Here is a 10,643-nt window from a genome sequence, read left to right on the forward strand (position 1 = left end):
TATTTAAGCACTATGAGTTAGTTAGCACGAGGACTGTAATATCTTCATGCTGCAGTTGCTTTCCTCATTCCTATGTGCATAGCATTATACCAAAATGCATATGAAGATTCTTCATTTTCTATCAAACAGTGCATTTTTATTTTTCTTCTGACATTTTTAGAGATAAAGTTTATTAATGGAAAACAAAACACCCTTTCCCCCCTCTTATTCTACTTTAGCCCGAAGCCATTCCACAAAAAAAAAGATGTGAATTGTCTTTAATAGTGTCTCTGCAACAAGAAGTTTGAAATGTTTTCTTCAGCTGGGTACTATCTCTTTCATTCCAAAGCTGAGAGAGCTTAATCTTCTTTAAAATCTTTAAAAAGGGGCCTATTCTGCACTGAAATATATGCAAACTGCCTGGAGGGCTTTCGACTTGCAGGGTTGTTGCAGTCACTTACCCAGCTCAGGACTGTGCTTTGCTTCTGTCTGTTGCTGGGCCCAGCAGCGGCATTCCCTAGAGAAAAGCCAGCATGCAATGCTTTAATTAATGGTCTTGGGATGACGATGGAAGGTCAGGACGCCTGACTTTGCTTCCGGGCAGTGTCACAGATATGGTGCTGTGCCTTCAGCAGATATCCTTCACCAGATGCTGGTCAGCAATGTACACCTCCTCTAGTGAAGGGTTTGAGGTCTCCATATGCAAGTCTACAACAATGTAAACATGATTTATTACTAGAAAAAGTGATACTCTATCGGAGCACACAGAATCAGAGACAGAGGCAATGAGATACGCTATTTTATTTATTTAACTTTTCACTATGCACTATATTGCAGAGAAAATTTACATTTATATTTGATAGTCTAGTGCGGAGCAGAACAGATAGTTGAAGCTGCTTTCACTTGTACTTTTACCTGGAGCCATAACATTATACTTTGCCGTAACCACTCAGAGTCTCAGAGTGACAGTTTAAATTGCAGTCCACGATGGGTGGAAGTAAGAAGGTTTTCATTCAGTTATAGCAAGATCCCAAAGTACATTGCAATGCCCTGCCCTCGGCACACCCTTCTGACAGCGTTGGCTAGTATTTCCCATGCTGAGGAATCCCTGGGTGATGGCACTCTGGGTTTCTCCATCTGGCCATGCCAGGCAGCGAGTGTCCCAGTGCTGGTACCCACTTACGGATGTGCTCCTCCAGGACGGAGCAGCCCACACTTGAACGCCCACATAAGTGGCAGAGCCTTCAACCAAGGTTTTTAATAGGCAGAACAGCTCTGCAGGTGGGGTTCCAAGCAGCAGTATCTAAAAATGTACTGTTTAACGTTAGAGGAGTAACTACAGGGGATCCCAGTTACAGGGTCAAGAATGCCTCAGCCCTGTAACATGCAGCAGAGCACCAGCCTAAGCTCATTTGGTAATTTCAGATACGGTCTGCGTTTTTCCCAGCTTACTCTAGCCCTGGCAGGCGCCGTGCCAGATCAGGTGTCACCCGGCACTCTGCAGCTGGCACGGAGGCCGTGTCAAAGCTGATAGCTGACGCGAGCTCCAGAGCACACGCCGTGGCTCATGTGGCTGCCATGTGATTGTGCGCCCACACAGCCTAATCCTGACCCAGTCTGTGCTGGCGGGGGACGTGGAGCTCAGCCTGAGGAGCACCTCCCCAGCAGGGCTCGGTCCTGCTCTCAGGGCAGCTGGAGAGGAGCCACCCTTTGACATCCCTGGGGCTGGGCTGCACACGTGGGTCATCTCTGCATGCACCCAAATGAACATTAGCCTTGCTCAGGGAGCAGTAAGTGTCAAGAGAAAGGCTGCTCTGGCTTCTCACACCGGGGCAGGTTAAGGCACTGCAGGAGCCATTCTCCTTTGGGAGCAAAAAATCCAGTGTTGCTTTCCGTGTGGAGGACAGCTCTTTCTGGTTCTAGGCTGATGTGCCAGTTTCATAAGCCTTAAGGATATGTGCTCAAAACATATTTAACTTTGTAAAAGCAAAGAGCTTTCTTGTTTTCTGTATAGTCAGGGAACATTTTTCAGGGCTGGGAAGCAACTGATATTAGTGACCATTAAAAAATCCACAAGAACTGAAGTGTGTGGGGATCCTGGCTAACAATTAACATTGCAACTTTACAGCTCATAAAATAAAATGAAAGAAGTAATTATTAAATATTTATTAAAAGATAAAGATATCTGTATAAAATCTACCATATTGCGTTACACATCTTCAAATAGATAACAAAAATAACAGCTGTGTGCCTACACTTAAAAAGGAAAAGAAACATTGGTTACCATTGCAGAGTATCTAGAAGGCATGCAAAAATCTTGGGATGTTCAGATTCAGAAAACGTGTGAAATCATGAGGTTCCGGTGACGTTTCCAGATCCCAGGTTTTTAGCCCATTGGTATCTCCTTCCCAGGTTGTTCCTTGAGTGCTGTTTTACACATCCTTCAGAAAAAATATTTTGTCATGTCTTAGGTTGATTTCTGAGCAGAAGAACCGAGCCCACTTCATCCCTAATCACTCCTGTAACTTATTTGGGTGAAATGCCTGTCAACCTTCTAGGACAATCCCCATTTTCCCTACCTCATTGCATCCGAGGAGCTCCCAGTGTCTCCACACAGATCAAAGCGTGATTTGCTTTTTATACTTCCCTTTATATCATCCTGCAAGCTGCTGCCTTCAGTAATGTCACTTTTTATTTACATTGTAGGACTAAAATTGACCATTGGGGTTAAAGCAGTTAGAAATCTGTCCCAAACTCAACCAAATTTCAGTGGTTGTAACTCCCAGCTGCTCTAATTTTTAATATAGGAAGCCAAAGTCTTTGTACAATGTGCACATTATTCAATGGGTTACGGATGTAAACTGAATATTTTGTCATCAAAAGCTGCCCAACTTGAGTCTTACCAATTTACAATACTTGTGTCTTTATTCCATCCTCTGTAGGATTTACACTTTATTGAAGTCAGTGCAAGAATAAGGCTTTTCCAGTATGTTCTTATGGTAATGGATGCAGTTATGCCATTGTCTGTAAAATCTCCTGTTGCCAGCGGTACCTACCCAGAAGTCACCCTGAACTGATAACTGCTGATGGGGGAGAGACCTGGAGCCAGAGCCAGCCCCAGCCCCGGGGCTGGGTGGTGGGGAATGGGGTGTTGCACCGAGCTAGCAACCCCTGTGCCTGGGGCACAGCAAATGCCACAGGGCACAGAGGCAATTGGTCTCTCCTTCTTGGCCCCCAAGGATGCTTTAGGAGATTACAGTTTTTCTCTGGAGTCCTTCTTGTAAGCCCTGTTGCCATCATCAAGTACACCCTGGGCTGAACATGGATGAAATTGAACTGCTGCTGAAAATTATTTAACTGACAATGCGCCCAGCACCACTCCAGATATTACTCTAGCTTGTCTGGCTTTTCAGCATTTCCTTTCTCTCCACAGATTTTCCACTCTTGCTAAAACCAGCTCCACAGGTTGTGGCAATAGCTTCAAGGGGTTATGTAAACAGCAGCATTGCCAGGTCATCTGCACCTCTGCTCAGCCGGTGGCAACACTGGAGTCTCTGCTCCCTGCCATCCATCATCCTAAAGCAGACAGATGTTGACAGCTGTTCTCATGCTGAATACTACCTTTGCCATCAAGCTACTGTGCTCGTCCAGCCATAATATATCTAAGTTTCCCAGGTGGCTTTATATTTCAAATTTAGAGACCTTTTTTCCGTGGTAAGTGGATTGTATGTTTCTTTCTCCTGATATCTGGAATGGCAACATTTCCAGAAGGTGTATTGTGACATTTTAGGATTTTTTTATTATTATTCCTAGACAGCTGGGCTATGAAATGCATCAATATTTTTTTTCTTTTTTTCTGCAGAGTGCCAGCTGATACCTGATTTCTAATATCAGAATTGAGTGCAATTCCGATATTAATGATGAAAAGATGACTGGTTCTGTCAGTCCTGTTTTGTCTTGGGGAAAAGAAAACAGAAATGACTTATCCTTTGGATCAGTTGGTAGGCTTATTGTACCTTAGAAACATTTAAAAGCAACTGTAATGTCATGGGCCACATGGCTGACTGGGGATGACTTCACTACTATGAAAACACCTCTGCAGATGTTAAATAATGTCTTATGAACCACTAATGCAAGGCTGAGTTAATATTAGAAAGGAGTAAGGTAGAGCTGATGCAAGGGAAAAAAGAGAAAATAAATATTTGATGGCAATTAAGATGCATATCTTTCTCTTTACAGAGATTAATTGAGTTACAGTTTGTTAAAAGCATCTTTCAGTTTTGTTAAAAGCAATAAGAACCCAACAGAAGTATCTTATGGTCCTGTTTTGAATTAATTATTAACCAGCAAGAGTAATCAAAATCATTATAGAAAATTGGCTCTCTCCGTTAAGAATGTAGCAGTGTGGTTCGCAGTGGCAGACCATGGCCAGATCTGACATTTTTAAGGGCAAAAAGGGTGTGCAAAATAGAGAAGCTGGGTGGTTGTGGCACATGCTGGGAGAGAGAAGAGGTGAACCTGTGCTGGGGGGCAGCCCTAGCCGCACTGGGGCACAAAGCTGCCCCTTAGGGAACGGCCCCATGGGGTTGCCTTATGTAGTTGCAATTAATGGCACGCTTATCTACCAACCTTCGAGTCCATAAATTGTTTTACAGTTTGAGGCTAGCAGATAAAACCATGTCCTATTTGCTTAACAGCAAATGCTTCCCTTGTTTGGAGTTCTACTGTCGTTTATTCCTTTTGCACCTCTTCCATGTGAGAAAGAGGCAACCATCACCACCAGAGACTGGGGAATTTCAGCGCTGCTTCTTCTGGGCGAAGGCTGGGAGCACAGTATGGAGCTGGCTCCTTGAGCTGCAGAAGTGGTGGTGCTCACAGTGATGGGCGCCAGCCTGGACTGGTGCCTGTCTGCCGGGGAAGCATCCTTCTCCTTTGAGCTTAGGCAGCCATCTAAGTGCCAACAGCCCCTGACTCCTGTGCCCTTAATTTATTTAGATGAAGAGACACCTGTGAATGCCATAAATCTGCAGTTTACTGAGAAACCAAGGACCAGTGGGCTTTGATAGGAAGCCCATTTAGTTCACAAAATGCAAGAGCCGCGATAAGGAAGAACAAAGAACAAAAGGAAAAAAGGCAGAAATCATGGCTAACAATTACATGACTAACCCACTCACTCCTCTGCGACGATTAAACATTAAACTCCCACAAGCTAAGTAAACAACAAAAAAATACCCTCTGAATTCCCCCAGGGCTTTGTCTTCATAGCAAGGTCTGAACTTGAGGGACGAGTGCAGCTGCATCCTCCGCCGAGCTCCCCTCCACCCTGGAGGGTGTCTGTAACGGGGGTGCCTCTGTCCGGGCTAGCCTCAGCTTGGGGTGCTGAGCATGCTGTGCATATAGCTCCCATACCATCTCTATAGGTGCAGCAGGGTGTCAGAAGCTCTGTCCCTTTGCAGAGCAAGGGCCTCCCCCTTATCTGCACGGGTTCTAGCCCAAAAAGGCAAAGTGGTACCTCTTTTTTTTTTTCCTACAAAGGAACAATTTGGGTTTACCTTTCCTTAGCTGTTGCAACCCTACTAGCTTGTGCTCCTTTAGCTTCACTTTATTTGTCAGGCGGATCCCAGGCACATACAAATTGCCTGTAGCCTGAAATTTGGCTTTTGCTACTTATCGCCTCCCTAGTTTGCCAGCACAACTTAATTATTCTGACTGACTTCAAAAAGAAGAAAGAGATTTTAAATCATCCCAGATTACAAGGCAAGGAACTGCATTTACTTCTACAAGAGCAGCTTTGCCAAAACAAAGACCTCAAAAGTGGTTCTCTCATAGGTGGACTCAACCACCACTTTATCAAAGAAAGGAGCAGAGCAGCCGGTTTCCCACGAGGCTCCTGTCCCGGCTCCTGTCCCCGCAGAAACCCAGCTTCCCTGGGGAATGCAGCGCAAACATGCATAGGCATGCTGGAGCGAGCAGCACGCAAACGAATCTTCCTTTGCAGGGTCCCACAACGTGCTTGCTTAATGAAAAGCTCGGCTTTCCACCTCCGCTTTGGTCTGCCGCCTGTGTTTGTGTTGCAGGCTGTAAATGGGGTCAGCAGAAGCTGCTGAGATTGTGATTCATTTTTTTCCTATGGACAGCAGTGAGTCACTGCAAGGAGGCTAGGGGATGGCGTGCTGGCACGGAAGGCTCTGAGATGGTGTTATCCCAGAGGCAGGTGTCTGGGAGCAGCTGGAGAAAGGGGATTGAATGTCCCCAGTTGCTGACAATGAAGGCTTTCCCACTGGAGCATCTCCACCACTGTCTGAGCAGTGGTGCAGCAGGCAGGTACCCAGGAAGGTCTGGGACCATGGTGACACTCTGCGACAGACCTGCAATATGATTCCAAGTTACCACTTTTAGGCATGTAGAACAGGTCAACAGAGCTGCCTTGGCTGCACGCTTGTTCACAAATACACCAACTTTTTTTAAAAAATCACCTTGATAAATCCAGATGCACAAAAGGCCAGCTGTGCAAAAAGGACTTCTCTTTGCAAAACCTAAAAATATCCCACTCCTGAAGCTCACCTCTGAATGCCGTCACTTGGAAGGGAACCAGCCTATGATTCTGTTCTATGAAATCTAAATTAGAAGTATGTTATCATAAGTGTTTATTTCTTCAGTGCTGTGGCCAAACCCATGTGGCACCTACAGTCTATGGCTGGCTGATATAAACGGGGCTGTAGTGTAATGGGACTAGTCCTCAGTAGAACTGAAAGGCAAATAAGGCTAGGCAATCACAACTGGTTGCATTACCATGTCTAACAAGTTAATTCAGCCACATGAAAGCCTAGCTTAAAATACCTATTTTTTTAACGTTTGCAAGAGGCTATGGGCCTGTTTGCAGCTGGGGAATATGATTCAGTGAATGAGAAGTGGTGTATTAAGTTCAACTGCTTGAACAAATGTGTGTGCAAATAGCAGTGGTGGATTAAGGGCTTAATTTTAAGGAGTAAAAATGTAGGGCTCTAAGGGAGTTAGAGCTGAACAGAGGAAAAGTAAATGGAAATGGTAAGATAGGTGAGGAAGGGAAGAGAACAGGAAGAAGTAAAAATAAAAAAAGAAAGGAAATTATGGAGCAAATATAAAACCAGAGGAGATTACCAGGAAGAAAACAAAACCAAATGGAGACTGGGTTGTACCCTTTCAGATGGCGACAGTGAAATGAAAAAACCTCACTGGAACCTAAGGCAGTCACTGCAGTTCATCTCCCCTGGATCCAGAGCCTCGTAAAACCAGCACAACGTACCCAAAGATATGAAAAACGGCAGGTACTGCTGTTGTGTAATCTGTTTTCTTTCATTTGAAGGAGGTCATGACTTTGATATTTTCCACAAGACTGGCCCAATTTGGGTGTCGGGCTGTTTGTTTGTTTACAAATAGAGAAACGTCTCTGACATCTGTCTGCATTCTCCTAGCAGCTACCTCATGTTTCTTGCAACTTCCCACCCTTGCCCACGGACCTTTCTTGGAAGGTTAGTTTAGTTTGTGTTCATTAAAAAACCCCTTAGCTGAACTCACTTAACACCAAAATGACAAAATCGCAATGGATGGAAACTGTCTTAGACTTGATGTAATGTTTTGCTAAATTTAACAAACAGGTTGAGTGGTAGGAACCGGTGGGGATGCTGAAGAGCCACGAAGAGATTACATAGTCAAATGTTTCTGGAAACGTCTAGATTTCTAGAAATACAGATGAAATCATAACGAGATCAGAGTGCAGCTGTGCAGAGAAGAGGCAACCCTTTTTTACCTCCATCGTCAGGACAAAATTAGTCCAGCACCAGCTGAAGAAGTGATGTGGTCGCTTGGCTTTATAGCAGCTAGAGCAGAAACCTGTGAAATGGCCACAAGCTGAGGCTGGGGGTTGGGTATTAACAAGTCCCTTGAGTCCTTGGAGCAGCTCCTAGCTTGTCCCGCTTTGCATCCCACAGCAGGGTCAACCTGCAGCTCACCTCCTGGGCATCCCTTGGGGTTACCTGGTACCACTGCAAGAAACAAAATTAACTTGGGAAATACACGGAAACCACAAGGTCAAAGCCTCAAGTGGAAATTTCGCAAAGAAACAAGTTGTTCTCTGCATGGCCAAATAATCAAGGTTATGGGTTTGTGCCTGACACTTATTCCCACCCACTGCAGGGCTCCCGACTCCTTCCCATGTCCTTCTGGCCATCCTCTGGGGGGGCGCTTGGGCTGTGGGCAGCTGCCCATGGGCAGGACTGAAGCCAAGGACCATGTGTCCTCTCCACCAGCATCCCGACACGCATCTCTTCTCCCTCCCCCCTGCCAATTTTTATCATATGGGCAAGGATGGCATTATCTTCAGGATTTCTTAGGTTCTTGCAAATTTGATTTTAATTAGCCAGCAGGTTCTGAATTTTGACAAAATGTATTTTAGCCTTAATTCTACTTTAAAATCAGCTTCTGTATAAGAACATGAAAAATGATGTGTGTGAGCTCGGGAGCTTTCTACCTATAGAATTCATCTACCAACGGCTATCCCTAAATGTCTTACATTTCCTACAGTATGTCAATGTTATAATTGTACAACTAATTGAACAGGGGGTTTATTGAACTGTCTCTAGGAACAGCTTACACTTAAACACTCAGCCAACCGTTAACTGCTAAAGCTTTTACAGAAATTATTGCCTTAAATTTCCTTTCAAAATCATGATTTAGTGCAAGCACACTGCCATTTCTTTAGCAAGCAAAAAATAAACTTCATGCTGTAGAAATGTGCACATGGTCTTTGGCAGACGATTTTCGTGACCTCAGAATTACTATGAAACATGTATTTTAAATACAGAGAATCTTGAGAGTAAATGTATTTACAGGAATGAAAGCCTGACCAGAATGATAAATGAATCAGGCTTGATCAGAAATAAACAGTGACCTATTCATAGCTCTTTCAAAAAGGCAGGAATTTTGCAGATGTTGTTAGGCCAAGTTATATAAAAAGACAGTTTATAATGAGCAAAATGTGTGTGTTAAAGTCAAGGGAGGTCTTCACAGACACATGTTTTTCCCATAGCTACGTGACTTTAATCCCCAGCGGCATGGTTTCATTTTGATACATGCTGCTTTTCATCTCTGACCATTGCACCATCCCCTTGGTGGTGGGATTGCTGGAGAGCACAGTGAGAACTCGGAGAGACATGGGAAACTGAAGTTTCGGCTTAAATCCCTTATGACATCCCAATCCATATTTATGGGAGGGATGCCCAGTGCTGAGCAAAACCTACCCCAGGAATCTGCACGATGGCCAGCACGGGGGCGATTGCTGCACCCCCCAGAGTTTAGGCAAGGGCAAACATTATTCTGATGTATCCATCGTGCCCCCATGGTGCCCACTCCAAATGCTTGCTCAGAGGGCAGCTCTGGCTCCCAAGGGCAAGGCTTCCCTTGCCTGGACATGAAATCTTGAGAACCCTCTGTCTGGAGTCCAGCAAGGTGTAAAGAGCTCATCGAGAGCTGGACCCCATTTTTCTCCCATCTCAAGTGATGGGAGAGTCAGGCACAGGGCTGCAATTCAATCAGCACTGGAGCTGGGGTAGAGCCAAGGAAAGCTTTTCAAGTGCTCATGAGTTAACACTGATTTTCATTTGAAACACCTGATTATAGAACATCTGCACTGAAGCCCAGAACACCAGAACCTGGTTCACTGGCTCCAAGCCTAACACATGCTCCGTTAAACCACATTTCATTTATTCTAAATAAATAATCGGCATCCTTTATGGCACCATAATATATCTTGGGAAGTGTTTCTGCTGTTATTAAAGCAGAAGAAGAAGGGAAAGAGATTGATAGCTGATGTTTCATGTGCTGAAAGGCAGAATTAATCATAACCTGGGTACAGGATGGCACTGCTGCATCAGTTCTGGCCTGAGCCTGCCTCTCCGTATATCACCGTGTTGCACAATATTTCAGCTGTAACACAGAAATTTTGGAATAGAGTCATGCTGGAAAGAACAATTTATACCCAAGGTGTGGTTCTAATGGCATTAAACAAGATCCCTTGCTCTGAATCAGGCTGTATTTTGTCCCCTCTGGGGTCAGCAGGGTCGCACATGTGGCAGACCTGCAGGGACCAGAGGCTGCCAAAGCTGTGCACTAAAATTCAAAGTGTAGAAGTGGGGTAGGGGGAAGGGACATGGGCTAGAGGGTCAGAAAGGGCACAGAGCAGCGTGTAAACTCATGAGGATTTGCAGAAACAGTTGCACAAGTGATCTAGATTAGGCTCATTCACATTTTTTTGTAAAGTAAAGCCCACTTTGTAAAGAGCCCATTTGGAAAATATTGTTCAATCAAAAAAAAAAAATAATTAGAAAATATGTGTAGAACTGCAGGAAAGCTGAGACATTAATAGCCCCAAACTTTCTCTTCCTATAGACTAGAGCCAGGTTTTGGCACCTGAGCCCATGGCTCAATACAGAGGAAATCACCCATTTTCAGCAAGAACCTAGGGTAATGGAAATGGGCTGTTGATTGAGTTTATCCTTCAAATGAGTATGACAGGAGGAAAGGCTGCAGTTGCTTATTTTCATTCTGTGACAAACGTGATTAGTGGGCTAAACTGATCACTCCTGCTTCACCACCCCCATCAGGTGCTAAAATCCGTTCTTCAAGTG

Source organism: Falco rusticolus, chromosome 9 (assembly GCF_015220075.1).
Source record: "Falco rusticolus isolate bFalRus1 chromosome 9, bFalRus1.pri, whole genome shotgun sequence".
NCBI classification, from domain to species: Eukaryota; Metazoa; Chordata; class Aves; order Falconiformes; family Falconidae; genus Falco; species Falco rusticolus.